Here is a 17,616-nt window from a genome sequence, read left to right on the forward strand (position 1 = left end):
GGACAATCAAAAAATGCTTGTTCCTATCCTCTCTCCATTCCTCCTTCCAGGGTGACCACACCCCTATCAGCCAGCTATATAGCTGAGCAGCTTTAGGATGTGGTGCTGTAACAGTGCATGTGCATCAGGATGGAGACCTCCTTGCCTGCTCCCAGGCACTGCAAGGTACCTGGCACAAAGCCTGTACTCCATGTAGATTGAGGATGAATTCCCTAAGAAGCAAAGAAACATTCTCTTGAAAGGTAACAATATTGTAATGTTCACTTGGGAAGCACAAATCCTATTGGGTTGGAAAAAGTTAGTTGGGGATTTGTTTTTTTGTTGCCTGTGAACCTTCCATGTAAGAATATGCAAGGTTAATGGGACTGTTGCAAAGAATCCGTTTCTTGTGGAAATGAATTTGGAAGGCTGGCCCCAAACCCTCTGCACCTGTGTTACTTACCTGCAATGAGGCTGTGCTGCCAGCAGGGCACAGTAATGCCTTGGATTTGGGCTAATCACGAGCGGTGTTAAAAGAGAGGAGTATGCTTCTCAATTCGCTTGTTTTTCAAAAACGATAGTGTCTATTAACTGTTGCTAAATATAAGCGCTAATCCGCTCCTAATTACTGTATTTTAAAAGCCAACACTCTTCAAACACTGAGATATTTAAAGCAATGGGTTTACCATAGACAGAGGCTTAAGTTTTATTCCAGAATATCCAGTGGAAATGCAGTTATTAGAAGGTGGGCAAATGTGAAAACTACATATCTTAGCCTATTGAAACATTTGATGAGTAAATATTTTCATTTGGGAAACAAGGACTCTCAAGCTAGTGACTCATCCATCAGAGTCTTAGTATTTGCCTTGAGGGGTGGAAGCAATATTGCGGCTTTTGCCCATTTCCATTTTTGAGTTGGGAATGACTTAAGGCAGGGCTGGGGGAAACATGGCCCATGTCACTGGACACACCCTCCCACCGAAGAGCCCCAGCCCAGAAGCTGGAGCGTCGAAGTCCCGGAGACACACTGGGTGAGTTCAACTGCTCACCATCATTCTTCTTGTGGCTAAGATGAGTTCGGCTAGTAGACTTCTAAAGCACATTAAGATTTATGGTTTGTACCTCTACTGTAGTCTCCTTATTTTGTTTAAATGTGTGTGTGCGCGCATGTGTGTATGTTTCCCTTGAGGCTAAGAGGTAAGGTTGAATCAAGGGAGGTGGGGAGGGGATGGAGATGAAGTAAACAGGAAATCTTAACAGCTAATCTGCCACCTTAAGTGATCTCTCCTGGCATCTACTGTTCTACTTATGATTGGACTCAAGCCCAGTCTCTCTGGCTACTTCTCAGCATAGCTCTCCTCCTACTTCCAGATTCAAGTGCTCAGCTATATCAAGCTGCTGAGTTGTAACTTTGCCCCTCAGCCATCTGGAAGGCTATTTTTATACAAGTTGTAGCCATGTCTCTCTACTTCTAAGCATCGGGTGGCTACCCAGAAGCTTGAGGAACTAGGCCATCCTTCTAATTATTATGATGACTGAAACACTTTGGAACAGGTGGGAGAGTAGAAATGCCTTGAATTTCTATTTTGTGACACCTTGCTTATTGAGAAGTCACTTATCCAACCATCTAAGCCATCCAGATCCCAGTTGAGAACAGAAAACATGCCAAAAAGTAAAGATCTCTGTCACAGATGTCACCAAGTCCATCCACTAAAGGCTTGGGTCTTCACTCAAAGCCTCATGACTCGTATTTTAAAGACGGTTCTAACTTATAAGGTGATCTAGTGTCTGGCTCTTAGGAAATTGGATGCAGAATAATAGAGGAAAGAAGGCAATTTGTAGAGACAGATATACTGAAAATAAATTTTTTTCACAGAGAGAGGACCAAGAAAAAATGTTGAAAGAAGATAAAATAAGTCAAAAACTATAATAGATAGGGACATAATCCTGAATTAAACCACAATAGTTTCTGTGGATATCAAATAAAAATTGATATACATCATCATGACTCTTATTTAGGAAGATTATCCATTATTTTCACAAATGTTTCATCATGACCCAGTGTTTAACAGTTCAGATTCTGGAGCCAAGATGCCACAATTCAAATCCTTATTAACTGTGTGACCTTAGACAAGTCACTTAATATCTCTGCGCTTACATTTTTTAAACTAATTAATTATTTTTGGCTGCATTGGGTCTTCGTTGCTGCGTGCTGGCTTTCTCTAGCTGCGGGGAGAGGGGGCTACTCTTCGCTGCGGCGCGCGGGCTTCTCATTGCGGTGGCTTCTCTTGTGGCGGAGCACGGGCTCTAGGCGCACGGGCTTCACTAGTTGTGGCACGCGGGCTCTAGAGCGCAGGCTCAGTAGTTGTGGCGCATGGGCTTTGTTGCTCCGTGGCACGTGGGAATCTTCCCAGACCAGGGCTCGAACCCTTGTCCCCTGCATTGTCGGGTGGATTCTTAACCACTGCACCACCAGGGAAGTTCTGTGTTTAAAGTTTTTCATTTGGAAAATGGAGATAATAAAAATATTTACTTTAAAGAGTGGTTGTGAGGATTAAATACGTTAATGTAGATAAAATTGTGACTGGCACATAACATTATTACTTGGTACATTTTGTTTAAAAAGTCAGAGGGGACAAAATACATTTTTAAACAAAAGTATTAAAAATGCAAAGAAGAAAACTGAAGGTGTTTAAAAGAATATTCCATGCATGGGTGATGGTCAAAGCTTGTGCTCTGGTCTTATACAAAAAATGAAGAAGAAGAAGATGATGAAGGAGAAGGAGGAAGAGGAAGATGAGGGGGAGGAGGGGAAGGAAGGAGAGGAGGAGGAGAAAGAGAAGGAAAAGAAGGAAAGAGAGGAGGGGGAGGGGGAAGAGAAGGAGAAGAAGGAGAAGGAGAATGTATGTAGAGACAATATTTTTAATTATTTAAAAATAAATAGTTTGAAGTAATGTATTTTAAGGTATGTTAGGGAAAGACTTTCTCCACAAACAGGTTTCATACGCGCAGGCTCAGCAGCCATGGCTCACGGGCCCAGCCGCTCCGCGGCATGTGGGATCCTCCCGGACCGGGGCACGAACCCGTGTCCCCTGCATCAGCAGGCGGACTCTCAACCACTGCGCGCCACCAGGGAAGCCCATAGAGTCTCTTTTACAAAGACCCAGTTCTTAATAATATGCAAACATCCGGACAGAATCAGAGAACTTAAAATCTGAGAAATGTCAAGAGTGATGTCAAAAGTTCTATTTGTTATTTCTTCTTTTTTTAAAACTAAATTTATTTATTTTTGGCTGTGTTAGGTCTTTGTTGCTGCACACCGGCTTTTTCTAGTTGCAGCGACGGGGGGCTACTCTTCATTGCGGTGCACGGGCTTCTCATTGTGGCGGTTCCTCTTGTGGAGCACGGCCTCTACGTGCACAGGCTCAGTAGTTGTGGCTCACGAGTTCTAGAGCACAGGCTCAGTAGTTGTGGCGCACGGGCTTAGTTGCTCCGCGGCATGTGGGATCTTCCTGGACCCGGGATCGAACCGTGTTCCCTGAATTGGCAAGCACATTCTTAACCACTGCGCCACCAGGGAAGTCCCTATTTGTTATGTCTTTTAATCCTCCCAACAGCTCTGTGAGGTAGGCAGCGCATGTCATATGTCCGTTTTACAGAAGAAAAATGTCTCAGATTTTGAAAAATAAGGCTCAAGTTTAAACAGCTGATTTTACAAGAAATGACTTTATTTGACCCTCAGTTTTCTCGTTTGTGAAATGGTGACAATACTATCCACTTCAGAGTGTGTTAGGATTAAATAATGTCACAAGCAAAACACCTTCCTTCTCTTCTCCTCATCACCCTCCTTCTGAAGCTTTTTATTTAAAACGACTTCATCCTGTGCCCACACTCCCGCCGTGTTTGTTTTTTTAACCGGTGGTTTTGCCTTCCTTTATTTGCAGTCTACTAGATCAATGCCTTCCCCCCCCCCAAAATTACTGTGAATTGATTAAGTCTATATAGATGACTCTAAATTATTGTCAATAAATAAAAGCATTCCATTTCTAGAAACTCTGTATTCAGTTAGAAACCTATAGCTCTCTGCACAGCAAATTACTTGAAGAGGACCTTGACTACTTGAAGTCATAGGAACTAGTGTTCGAGCACTAGATAAGACTAATTCTGTTTTTTTTTAGCAAGTATGGTATTTTATTCCCCATTTACTGACCAATGAAAAATATGACAATATTTTTGGCCTCACTCTTGTGCTGGAATAGTAATCCTGACAGGCACTCTAGCCTCTGCCCACAGTGGATTTCTGATTCTCCTTCAGGTATTCAGAGCTGGGACAGCCTCCTCGACACTGCACAGCCTGTACCCTCTGCTTGGAATGCCCTGCTCCATTTTCTTCCTAGCAGATGCCTTCAAGTGCCAACTTAAATGTCACATCAGCTATGAAGTCTTTCCTGACTCCTCTAAAGTGTCGAGTCAAGAATAATTTTGAAATCGTGTTTATTCAGATATTTTCTTTGATGACCCCGTTTCTGAAAAGCGTCACCAGCTTCCATCTAACTTCTGCCTTTCTGGAGTTCTCTGGATGGCTTCCACGTTTTCTGACTGACTCAGTGAGAATGAGCTGACTCAATAAAAAAAGTGATGAGATTCTAGAAAGAGCTAGCTGGATGGCTGACTGGCTGGGAAAAAAAAAAAAAAAAGCCAAGGAGTTTGGAATATATTAGCCTTTAATGGGTTAGTCCTGCTCCCTTTAAAGGAGACTGAAAGAAGGCAGGTAGATGAGTAAGAAAAAGCATCTGAGTTTTCTCTCTGATGTTTCTTGAAGTGAATATGCCTTTTCATGTTAGTATTATTAATGATGACGGGGTTAAGGTGTGCAGTGCTTTGAAGGAGTCTATTTATGTCAGGGTCGTCATTTTGTGCTACCCACAAAATGTTTCCAGCCCTCCCCTGCCTAGGCACATGACAGGACTGCACTCTCATGACTGGGGTAGGGCCATGTGAGAGGAGCTCAGGCCAATGAGTTGTGAGCTGAAACGATGTGTGTTGCTTCCAGGCTGAAACAGCCAACCGCCTGTGCAATACCCAGCAGAGCTCTCTTTCCCTTTGCCATGGCAACCGTCCGCTTTCAAGATGATCCATCATCCCGCATCCTGGAGTGAGAAGACATGAAGCAGAACCCTAGCCAAACTTTACTGGACCTAGAGCATAAGTGAGAAGTAAACTTTTCTCCCTAAACTTTTATTGTGAAAAATGTTGAAATAGGCAGAAAAATTGAAAGAAGTGTACAACCGAAATCCACAACCCATCACCTGGATTTTATAGTTAACATTTTGCTATCATTGCTTTATCACTTATCTATCCATCCATCCATTCCTCTATGCTACATCAATCCCTCTTTTTGGAGGGGGGAAGAATGAGAAACTATTGTAAAACACTACTGAGATTTGGGGGGTGTGTATTATCACAACGTAATCCAGCCTTTTCTTCTCTACAGCATCTGAGTTGCCCCGGCCAGCTACTCTCTTTTTCTGCTGAGGACCCTATAGTGGAACTACTCCAAAAAGAAAAAGTGTTTTAAGTTGGTTTTAATTGTTTTAAGTTAGTTCTAAGAAATCATTTCCTGCCAGGGAAAGTTAAAAATCCTGGGATGAGTTAGGAGAAAGATTAAGCCATCTTTTTTCTCTTATGGGCTTAAAAATAAGATAAACGCTGACTGAGCTAGTTTGGAGAGGGTTCTGTTTAGAGGCGGGCTGGGGGGGATGGATTAAATGGGGAAAAGAAACGCAAAAAATCACATTCACTGTGCGCCTGTTTTGTGGCAGATGTCCTATGTATAGGATCTTGTGACATCCTTCAAACCACCCCATAATATACATAAGATCTTCATTGTTAACATGAGGATATTAAGCTCAGAGAGGTTAATATCACAGCTAGTGTGAGTGGAAGAGGCAGAATGAAAACCCAAATGATTCCAATACATTTATCCTCCACTAGAAGTCAAGGAGGTATGGGGATATATGTATATGTATAGCTGATTCACTTTGTTATACAGCAGAAACTAACACACCATTGTAAAGCAATTACACTCCAATAAAGATGTTAAAAAAAAAGAAGTCTACGAACCCTTGATCTCTGACAGCCCCAGAAGCTGACATTTCCCTCCCACTGAAAAGGCTGTCCACAGAGAGACATGGCCCATGAGCTAAGTAGCTCTTGCTTGTCTGAGTAGGAAGGGAGAGCTGAGCCAACTTCCTTGGGAAGACAACCTAAGAACCCATTTAGAACTTGGGATTGTGAGAATCTGTCCTCATCCTGTAGAAGTAACTCAGTCCTGAATGACCATTCCCTTCAAATATTGAACACAGGTTATCTTCTTTAACTTTGCTATGGAGCTTAACCTTTCCCTAGTGATCTTTATGAGATTTAAGGCCTTAAAATAAAACTTGGATACTCAAAGGGACAGCATGAGGGAGTTTCCTAGGGGATGGAATTGTTCTGTATCCTGGTAGTGGTGGTATTTGCATGAATCTATAAAGGTGTTAAAACTCATAGAAACGGACGCAACACACACATACACACACAGAGTTCATTTTACTGTATGTTTACTTTTTCAAAACCTGAAGACACTGATGCAGAAGGGCCCCTGAGACTAGAAATCAAGCTGTTGGGGTCAAACCATCTCCACAAAGCATCAGGGAATACAATTCCAGAGGGCAGACCACTGAACAGACTTCCAAGGGGTAGGTACCAGTGCAGTCCTCTCCTCTTTCCTTCATTTATATAAATCCTTCCGGAAAACTGACAAGTCAGATGTTCCTCATAAACAATCAGAGAAGAGTTCAGTGTTTTCCACAGACGGTCTGCTGATCCTCTGTGTGTCTTCATCAAGGCTGGAGTCATGAGGCTGAAGACCAGGCAGGCCAAGGAGGCCACGCCTGAGAAGGCAGGACCTAGCAAATGTGGGTCAGAGAAGAACCTAAATCAGAAACTGGGTTAATTCAACTGGGTTAACCTCAGTGGATCTGAGGAAATCAGAGTCTGTAGAGCTGAGAGGCGTTTACCAGAAGGAAAGTCACAGGAATGAGAAGTCAGGGCAAGTCTAGGCAGATCCACGTGGCCGAGGCTGGAGCGCCTGGACCCCGGAGAACTGGAGCTCTGCCCCCGGTGGACATTGGCTGCCTGAAAGTCCCACCTCTGTACAGGAGCCTAAGCTGTGTCCACCTCTGTCTCTGCAAGAGCCCTTTGCTTAGTGGTTTCGAGCCTTCACTTTGACCAGATACATGTGGTTCTTGGCAGTCCCGCACCGTCTAGAGCCCGTGAATCTTTTCGGAGCTCATTTATCTCAGGAGGGAAATTGCCTGAGCAGACTTGAAGGCAGGGGTGGGAGCCACCTGCTGAAGACACCAGGGAGCATTTGGCAGGGTGGGTGGGGAAAGGAGATGGAACAGAGGAGAGGAGGCTGGGAGCTATCCCACTCTTTCCCTCCCTCCTGCATCTGGTGCCCCAGGAGCTGCTCTGAGCAATGCCTCTCGAATGCGTTGGCGTGAACTTGTACTTGTTCCTCCCTCAGGGAATGAGAGAAGACAGGCTGAAAGCTGCTAAAATGCTTGGAGAACATCCAGGGAGAGGCTTGTCAGAAATGCAATATATTAATGATTAAGCCAGCTTGGGCCTGGCTAAATAGTGACTCTTGGAACAAAACAAACAGATGGGAGTTGACGACAATTGGTCTGAAAAAGAAAGAGTCCAGGCCTTGTATACATAGAGCCTGGTGCATCGTGAGAGTCTTCACGGAGTTCACTGCACCGTGGTCTTCTTCAGCTTAGGCTAGTATCCATTTATTCTCAGGAGCGCCAACAACCACTACATCAAGGCATCCCTTATGGGCATAAGCACATTCTCCAGTGTCTGCCAGCTCCAGGAACAAAGGTTCTTTTCTTTTTTTTTTTCAGATTATTTGCTTTGCATTAATAATCTGCAAGGGCCTCTCACAGGCCATCGGAGTGATCTCAGATGCTTGTTAAAATGTAGATTCCTGAGCTCTACATTTTCACACCTGACAAATTAGGTGGACTCTCTGAGAGTAATTCCAAAGCATCTGCATGGTGGTTACCAAGGGGGAGGGGGTTGAGGGAGGGATAGAGTAGGAGATTGGGGTTAGCAGATGTAAGATATTATGTATGCAATGGATAAACAGCAAGGTCCTAGCACAGAGAACTATATTCATATCCTATGATAAACAATAAAGGAAAAGAATATTTAAAAAAAGAATGTATATATATATATATATATGTATGTAACCGAATCACTTTGCTGTACAGCAGAAATTAACCCAACATTGTAAATCAGCTATACTTCAATAAGAAAAAAAAGCATCTGCATTTTAACAAGCACCGTCATGATCCTTATCACAGTAAAGTTTAGAAACCACTGCCCTAAGGTCTATTGACTGTAGTCCTTCTCTTTAATGTTCATTTACTTGTTCAATAAACATTCGTGTGCCATCTACTCTGTGGGACAGGAAATGGTGAGGGTACTACGATAAATATTCCAGTTGCTCATCGCCAAATAGTTATAATTAAATGTGGTAAACACTCGGCTAGAAGGGGATACAAAATACATGAAAGGATAGAGGAGGAGCCTGCAGGAGATGAAGGTGGCTTCGTAGATGGTATTGGAGCTGCATCTTGACAAATGATTCTCTTCAGGAGGATGAGAGAAAGCACATCTGGGGCATAGAGGGGGTGTGACAGGGTATCGCAGGTGAAGGCATATGGTCCGCTCCAGAAGAAGGGATTCTGGAGCACAGGGGATGGTGGAGGAGGAAGGAGGCAGAGCCTTGACCATGGGGAGCTTTGCACAGAGGCTGAGCAGCTTTGGCTTTGCCCTATAGAAAATGGAAGCTGCAGGAGTATTTGAAGCACAAAGTGACCAGATGCTGTGTGTGGTATAGAGTGATCTCCCTGTTTGGAGCAGGGAGAGGAGAAGAGAAGCATCTGCCACGGTGAGGGGTGAGGAGGCCAAACCCAGACAACTGCACGTGGGGGCAGAGAGGTCTCTGAGGAGAATACGGAGAGAGCTCAGGCCACGGGATGGAGAGGTAGAGCGGCTGGAGCTCAGGACAGGGAACGAGGCTGGTACACATCCAGCAGGGGACGTGATAAGGGCCATTCTGAGTCAAGAAGCACATCCAAGGGAAGGTACTTTCAATGCTCACATACCTCCTCCAGCTCAGAATTTGAAAGCCAACCTGACATTGGAGCTTGTGAGCATATTGTCATGTCTGGGCCCTTTGGTGATAGCTTCTGCTGTGCTAGGGAATAGGTTTAAAGATATCTGGTAAGTCAGACAACAAGGTCCCACTGTATAGCACAGGGAACTATAGTCAATATCCTGAGATAAGCCATAATGGAAAAGACTATGAAGAAGAATGTACATATATATATGTACAACGGAGTCACTTTGCTGTACAGCAGAATTTAACACAACATTGTAAATCAACTATACTTCAATTAAAAGAGATATCTGGGAAGTGGAAAAAATCACCCCATAATATTTAGTTTGATTCCATTTCTTTTTTTTTTTTTTTTTTGCGGTACGCGGGCCCCTCACCGCTGTGGCCTCTCCCACTGCGGAGCACAGGCTCCGGACGCACAGGCTCAGTAGCCATGGCTCACGGGCCCAGCCGCTCCGCGGCGTGTGGGATCTTCCCGGACCGGGGCACGAACCTGTGTCCCCTGCATCGGCAGGCGGACTCTCAACCACTGCACCACCAGGGAAGCCCTGTCATACACTTTTTAAAGGTAAGAACTATGCTTTTCCGTTACTTCTTGTCTCTCCTTAGCACCTCCCAATACGCTCCACCCACAACGGTTTTTTAATACTGTATTGCCTCAGTGACTGGCTGGCCTCTTGTTCACATCTGGGGTCAAGAAGGTTAGTGATAGGATATAACCCAAGGTTTGTGATTTTCTGTGGCTCAAGATTATTTTTCCCATCTGTTTTCCCTTACCATGAATCCTTGAAAATGAAATGTCATTTGGTTTCCAAATTGAAATATTTCATCTAATCAGATGAGTCTAATTTCATTATTTTAAGAAAACCTTTTCAAGTGTGGTTGGTTGAAAGGAGTAAACAAGAATAAATCTACCACTACCTTCTCTTTCCTAGGAACTTGGAGCTTGTTTTCATGATATAATTAGGCAGGGACTTCTGTGACTCAATTTAAAAGCCTGAAGTATAATCACCTTTCTTTCTTTTTTTTTTTTTTTTTTTTTTTGTTTCAAAACAGTTTTCTTCTCTGCTACCCCCGGGTGAACCTGGCTCTGCTTTTCCAAATTCAGTGATGCCAGGTCAGCAGGGAGCAAATGTGAGACTGTACAATTCCCATCAGCTATTAGCTGGGGACATCTTTCTGTCCCTAAGGTCTAAGTTAGTTCTAAAGGACAGGTTTTCTTTTCAACAAATATGGTTATCCCTATTAATGGTAATGGGTGTTTCACGTGAATGGGCAGAAGACTCCGTACCCCTAAGTTTTTCCCAAGCATGAATTACGTGAGTCCAAATTAAACACAGTTTGAATCTTTGGCTCCGTCCTCCTTTGTGTTCAGATAAACATTGATACTCGAATAAGATTCTAAGTAATGAAATGCCAATACATGTGGCTTCTGCATCTGTCATCTAAAGGATGTGCCTTTAAAAATGGATTCCTTTCTTCTCTGTTTAATTCTTGGCCTGGTAAACCACTATAACCCTGCGAGGGAGGCAAGGAGACATTTCTGAACAGTTTTTTTCTGCTCCAACATCAAAAAGCTTGTGCCAGTGAGTGAGATATACCCAGTACTGCATTAACATCCTATTCTGAAATGCTTGTACCCTAGGCTACCTCCATTGATTTGATCAGTATCAGATACCCTGACGTCATGAAGTGAAAAAGAGGCATGAAAAAAAAAGCGACTGAAATATGAATAACAAACTGTTCAAGAGGAGACAGCCAGTTCTAGAGGACTGGCGCCACTCACTTAGAGGTGTGTACCAACGCCAAATAAGACGAAATAAGAGGCAGCCTTGTTTGTGTAGTAGTTAATAGGCCCCAGAGGGGAAAGGGACAGCTCAATGAAACAATCTTGCCTAATTTTTTCTTAGGTTCTTTACTCTATTTCATGTAACTCATGATTTCGAAAGGTCTCTAAAATATGACGGTTGTAAGAACATCAATCGGCCAAGGCTCTTGAAATGTATGTTAACAGCTTTGATCTCATTGTCTATGAAGCTATCTATCGAAGCAATGGCATTTCACATGTATTTAAACTCAGTAACTTCTACAAAGGAAGGCCTTTACTGGCATTTATAAACTCTTCACCGGAAAAAAAATGGGAAATAATATGATTAATAGTGAGCTGAAGACTTTCATTTCTTCTGAAATTATTTTTAAGGATATAAACAACTCACCCCCTTCTTTGCTGGTATTAACCTACAAAACACAAAAAGTCAAATTGTGGTTATTTTTTCGTGACGGTTGACCTCAATTCCTGGCTCAGGAGACAATATAAAGCAGTTCAACTGGTTTTGTCTTGTTTGAGAAACTAAAATTAAAATCTCAGGCGTTATTTATTTTAATCGACAAACAGGAAGGAAAGTGGTCTGTGAGAAAAAGTCATAAAGACAATTTCCCAAATGTGTGGATCTTTTTAACTTAGTACCAATCTAAAAAAAAAAAAGGTGCTTTTTAGAAATATTTTTAATGTGGGTTTTTTATGGCTCTCTCTAGTTGCAACTGGACACTTTAGGTTTTATTCTCATCTTTCAGCTACTGGCATGTCATAATCTACTCTAGGGAATGACTGCCTAAATTGCTATATCCATAAATATTCTAGTGGAAAACATTTGCAAGGCTTATTTTCAGAAGTATGCTGCAGTACCTCGACGCTGAATCCTAGCTCATAAGACCAAATTCAATAAATGAGGAGAAAAAAAAAAAAAGACCAAATGCAATTCTATTTTTCTGTATTATAGTCAACAATTTCCAGGTGTTACTTTGAACACGGCAACTCCAAAAGTATAACAGAAAAGAGTTACATGGATGCTACATAAACCAATATTGTAGTTTATTATGGAAAAAAACCTACCCAGTGATGGTGATTTCCATCTTTCATACTACCCAATACTGATGATCAAGGACCCTCTGTTATTTACTCTTGGCTAGGATAAGTGATTTTTTGGAAAACAAAATTTGGACAATGTATGTTTTTCTGACTCTTGACACATTCAATCTCTTTCTGTTTTTTAAAAGTCATACATCAGACTCCTGTTGTCAAAGTTTTATCTTTTGAAGAAGAAATCACACGAGGTGTTTATTTATCAAAGTTAACTGAGTTGAAGTCATAATGGCTAATTCTGGCTCTTTCTTCTAATCACAACTTACTTGGTTAAACCAGTAAATGTGCTTTATTAACTGAATATTTGAATAAGTAGCTGTGTATACACTGTGTTATCAATTATAAAACTTTCTATACTAGTCACTGGTCGATCTATAACTGGGAGGGGTATCTGTGTTTCAACCAGTAAGTCTTTACTGAGTGCCCTTTAAACACTCAGAAGAGGAGATTGTAAAATAATCTGTGGGTTACCTTACAAGTTACAATGTTGAGACAAATATCTAAAAGTAAAACCACAATAAACATGTAAATCACTTATCTGCTTAGGGAGAAAATCTTTTATTTTCTTTGTTGCTTTTGATTTTTATTGTTTTTATTAAATTCCATTTTTAATCCATTTATAGGAACAATCTGAAATTTACTAAATAAATTTAGATCTCAAAGTTGGAAGGGTTAGTACTACCAACACATGATTTGTGATTGCAGGTCCTGGAAACAAATAGCTAACATTTTTGAGAGTCTCAGGAGGACACATAAACCACTTTCCCTCAACTATATCAATCTGAAGAGAAGCAGAAATGTTTTTATACATAAGGAACGAGTCTCTTCTTAAGTTGGAAACACACAGGGCTCTGATTCCAACCTTCTCTGATTCCCTTTTCTGGCTGGGCAACTTCTTCCTCATATCCCCAGGGTAAGGTGCTTGGCCTCATGGAATCTTCGTTTCCTTGCCTGTTAAAAGGGGAGGAGGGGTAATAAAGCTGTTACCACAGGGTGTTGGTAAAAACTAATTAATATTTATAACGTGCTCCATTAACGTCCTCAGATAATTCATAACTCAGAATTACATGGCACTTGATCACTGCTTAAAGTTTTTCAAACCGTCCTTGGTTTTTCGATTCAGGCAAAAAAATATAACAAATCCTTATACTTCAAACAGTAGGGTTAAGCGTAGGAACACTTGTCTTACCTAGGAACAATTATTTTCCTGAGGTGAAAATATTAGCATGTTACAAAAGCTTATTTCCTCGGCTTTAGACTATGAATAGAGTAGCTTTCATTTATAGTTGATAAAAGCCAAAGGAAGAAGGTTTTTTTTTCTTTATAAAACCCATTTTAATAGCTTATTCTGCCATCTTTGGGGATGTTTTCAACTACTCACTATTGAAAGGGAATTGGTTCATCTATTTTACAGTGATTTAAGTCTAGAATTTAAAGGACATCCAAGGGGTCGTTTCGTTGATGTCTCCTGCCTGCAGTAATGGTATTGAGCACTTACTCTGCAAAGCCACATTCTTGTATTAGAGATGAGGAAACCGAGGCTCGGTGAGCTTAAATAACAGAGCAGAGATTGAAACCCGCACAACTGGACAGTCCATGCTCTTTTCACCACCTGAAACAGCCACTTCCAAGAAGTTATACCAAAAGTTCCCCTGCTCTGTACAGACATGCGTTTCTTCTCTGTCCCCTTCTTCTCTCAGAACTTAAAAATTAAACTAAGATATTCTAACAGAACTTCAATCCCATCCCCAGAGAGCCCAAGAGCACCTCCAAATCATGTGGTAAAACTTATTTTGAAGGATAGACAGTTTATGACTTTAAAAAAGACACTTTGGGGCTTCCCTGGTGGCGCAGTAGTTGAGAGTCCACCTGCCGATGCAGGGGACACGGGTTCATGCCCCGGTCCGGGAAGATCCCACATGCCGCGGAGCGGCTGGGCCCGTGAGCCATGGCCGCTGAGCCTGCGCGTCCGGAGCCTGTGGTCCTCAACGGGAGAGGCCACAACAGTGAGAGGCCCGCGTACCGCCAAAAAAAATTAAAAAAGACACTTTTATAAATTTTTATTGAAGGAAAAATAAAAGCTACCTATATCCTTTCTTGAGAATTGACTTAGCCCACTCAGTCTTAGTAATTTCTGATACCGAATCAAAATGCATGTTATATTATCAAAGTCTTTAAACTTTGTATTGAAGTATAATACACATATAGAAATAAAGTATACTTAATTTTTGAGATGTCTAAAATCCATCCCATCTTCATCTTGTGAAGACAAGATGCCATTTCACATCTCAGAAAAATGTATATAAGGAATAATGAGCTCTAATGATGTATAAATTAGCTCATATACCTAAGAGTGCTTTGAAAGGTTAAGCTCATTATTTATATTAAAGCATTATTGGTAAAGCATTATTATAATTGTGATTATCACTTACATGATAATAATATATTTTCTTATGTCTTTGGACAGCAGGCAAGACAAGATAAAGATAATTAAACAGTTGTAGGCACACTATCACTATCTTTAAACAGTGATTAACAACCTATACAATGTATAAATATGCACAAAATTTACCTCCACGTAAATGGAATAAATCATCTTCATTGCCTATTATTGGAATGATATGGTCTTAAAGTGCAGAAGTACCTAAGAATTTGAATAGCAATTGAGAGAAGTCAGTCTTAAGTAGATATTCATCTTTGTCCTTTCATTTTGACTCATATTCCTGTTTAATATTCACTCACAATTAAATGGGTGGAGAGCCTTTATCAAACTCACATCACTGTTGTAGGCTGGTAAATATCAGACCCCCAATTATGGAGACTCAGTGATGCTCCTGGACTGGGAACACATATTTATTGAAATATTACCCATAAGCAGAGGTCTTTTATTATAGTTGGTTGCACTCCTCTTTTCTCTAGACAATGAATCAACTCAACCCTACCTTTAACTTAGGTAGAAGGACATAGGCCACCAAATATCCTGCCCTATGCCAAGACTCAAATTAAATGAAAACAAAGTAGCCATTCCCCATATACTACCTTGAAAGGTTGGCTTGGACTTAATCCCTATTCTCAGTGTCTATTGTGGCAGGTACAACAGCTAAGCGGCCCTCTGGGTACCATGTCTCAGCTGTGCAGCTCCCTTCTGGTCATGGGGCTCTGGCACCATTAGCAGAAAACACCCCGAGGAGATCCTCTGAGGGCCTGAATTCATCTTTTGTCTGCCTGGTGAAAAACATAATTCTTCTCCAACAATTCCCTTGGGGTTTTCCCCAGGGAGTAACATATAACACTAAACCAACTTAATTTGAAGGACAAGTTAGCTAGATGAGAAAAAAAACAATGTTCCATAAACTTACTGACTGAAACCTCAGTAGTTTGAATTTAACCTGCTATTAGAAGTTGATTAATTATACTCATAGCACTGAATCCTGGCTGTAAGATTTCAGGGAAAAAATCATATTTTTAAAGAGTATTAAATATAAATGCAGGTATTTAAAAGATCATAAAAACTTTTTTATTTAAGAGCTTTGTTGGGAGTAACTTATTTATGAAATTTATAGTCCAATATAATGACTTATTTAAATCATTTGATTTTCTAACTTCTCTTTAGAGTTGAAATTTTTACACTGTTTCAGTTCCCCCCCAAATTTATTTATATAGAAATAAGTTTGGGACTTCCCTGGTGGTGCAGTGGTTAAGAATCCGCCTGCCAACTCAGGGGACACGGGTTCGAGCCCTGGTCTGGGAAGATCCCACATGCCGCAGAGCAACTAAGCCGGCGCGCCACAATTACTGAGCCTGTGCTCTAGAGCCTGAGAGCCACAACTACTGAGCCCACGCACCACAACTACTGAAGCCCACGCGCCTAAAGCCCGTGCTCCGCAACAAGAGAGAAACCACAGCAAGGAGAAGCCCGCGCACCGCAACAAAGCAACAAAGAGTAGCCCCCGCTCACAGCAATGAGAGAAAGCCCGCGCGCAGCAACGAAGACCCAATGCAGCCAAAAATAAATAAATAAAAGAAAAAGAAATAGGTTTAAAGGTCTTCATTTTGTAAACATTATATGGTCGCAGAATTTAAAAAATAAAACAAATAACCAATTTAAAAAAGAAGTTACGGGGTGAGGGTTGGAGAGGAATTAGAATTAATCCATTGGTCATATAATACGTCCTCCTGCTAAATCAGACAGAGGAATTCCGGGTCAGTGGATAAAAAGCTATTCCAATTTCCCTTATAAATGCTTGCTATCACTTTAACAAATCCCGTGGTGGGAAAGTGCTTTCAAGTATCCAAAATCAATGATCAAGAATGAGGGGTCATTATCTGCATAGAAACACTGTATTTTTGGTACAATTAACTCAAAAATGAAATTCATAAAGAAACTAAAAATAAGTAAACAAAGTCTTTATGAATCTATTTCAGAGACAAGTCTTTTGACTAATTCAGAAAGTATTGGCCTTCCAACACTCACTTGATTTCCTTAACTCATCTAGTTACATAACTGATTCTAAGACTTGTAAACAAACAGCCCCATTGCTTGACAATTCTGGATCTGTGGGTTTGTACTGCTGTTTCCCTGTGGAGGTTGAGAGCTGTGTAATGATTTATTCTTTCCCCGCCCCTGCTTTCTTTTCCTATTTTGCTCCTTTTTTTTTTTTTTTTTGTCAAAGTAGGTTTAAAAAAAAAATCCAGGGGAACTAAGTAAGTGTGAAAACAAACCCTGGTGCTACAGGATTGAGGCCACCAATTTAAACACCCTAGGTGCAAGGAATGCAAAATGTGAGGGTCTCATACTCAGATGAGCTCCCCAGAAGGAGACTACTAATATGTAGTAATTTTCAGCATCCCCTGGACTCCAAATCATATGCTTTTGTATAAGGCAGCTTTAATTCCCCTGATTTCCCACGCATGAAGCTCTTACAGCTTCAAAGAGAGCTCTGCATGCAAAAGGCACATGGGGGTGTAGTTCAGGAGGAGAATGGGGCTAGTAGGCAGAACGTGGGTGAATTAACATTCAGGTCTATGCTTTAATTCCAGTGCTACCTTCCGGTGGTGTACCCCAGTTATAACACTGACTGCTGGCAAATTAGAAGTTTTCTATTTCGGTAATTAGACCTAATCAATTACCTGGAATTAAAACACACCTAATTCCACCACAGAGAAGTTAGATTCCAGATTGGTTCTTAGGTTGTGGATTCGATTTATTTTTGATGGCATCGATTAAGAACAATTTATACTATGGCGTGTGTGCCATGCACACACTGTGTCGCTGATGGAATCTTCAGGAAACATTTTCATTGCGTAATAATTGAATACAGATAAAATAAATACAGAATAAATTAAGTATTTTGAGTTTTTAAAACTCTAGAAATTTATGCGGGCTTAAGTGAAGGAAGACAACAGAGCCTTTAAATACCTTAAGTGATTACATGAAATTTTAACTAATTCTTCTTTTGTGTGTGTGCTTTTTTAGGAG

General features: G+C 41.2%; 1 long non-coding RNA gene across 1 annotated transcript; it reads left to right on the forward strand.

Annotated features, from left to right (window-relative positions):
* Positions 1 to 734: 734 nt before the first annotated feature.
* On the forward strand, positions 735 to 10,978 carry LOC141276324 (uncharacterized). Its single transcript, XR_012325668.1, has 3 exons — positions 735 to 1,010; positions 5,033 to 9,782; positions 10,860 to 10,978. It is a non-coding gene; the product is annotated as an uncharacterized lncRNA (long non-coding RNA).
* The last annotated feature ends 6,638 nt before the right edge of the window (positions 10,979 to 17,616 follow it).

This window comes from Tursiops truncatus, chromosome 14 (assembly GCF_011762595.2).
Source record: "Tursiops truncatus isolate mTurTru1 chromosome 14, mTurTru1.mat.Y, whole genome shotgun sequence".
NCBI classification, from domain to species: Eukaryota; Metazoa; Chordata; class Mammalia; order Artiodactyla; family Delphinidae; genus Tursiops; species Tursiops truncatus.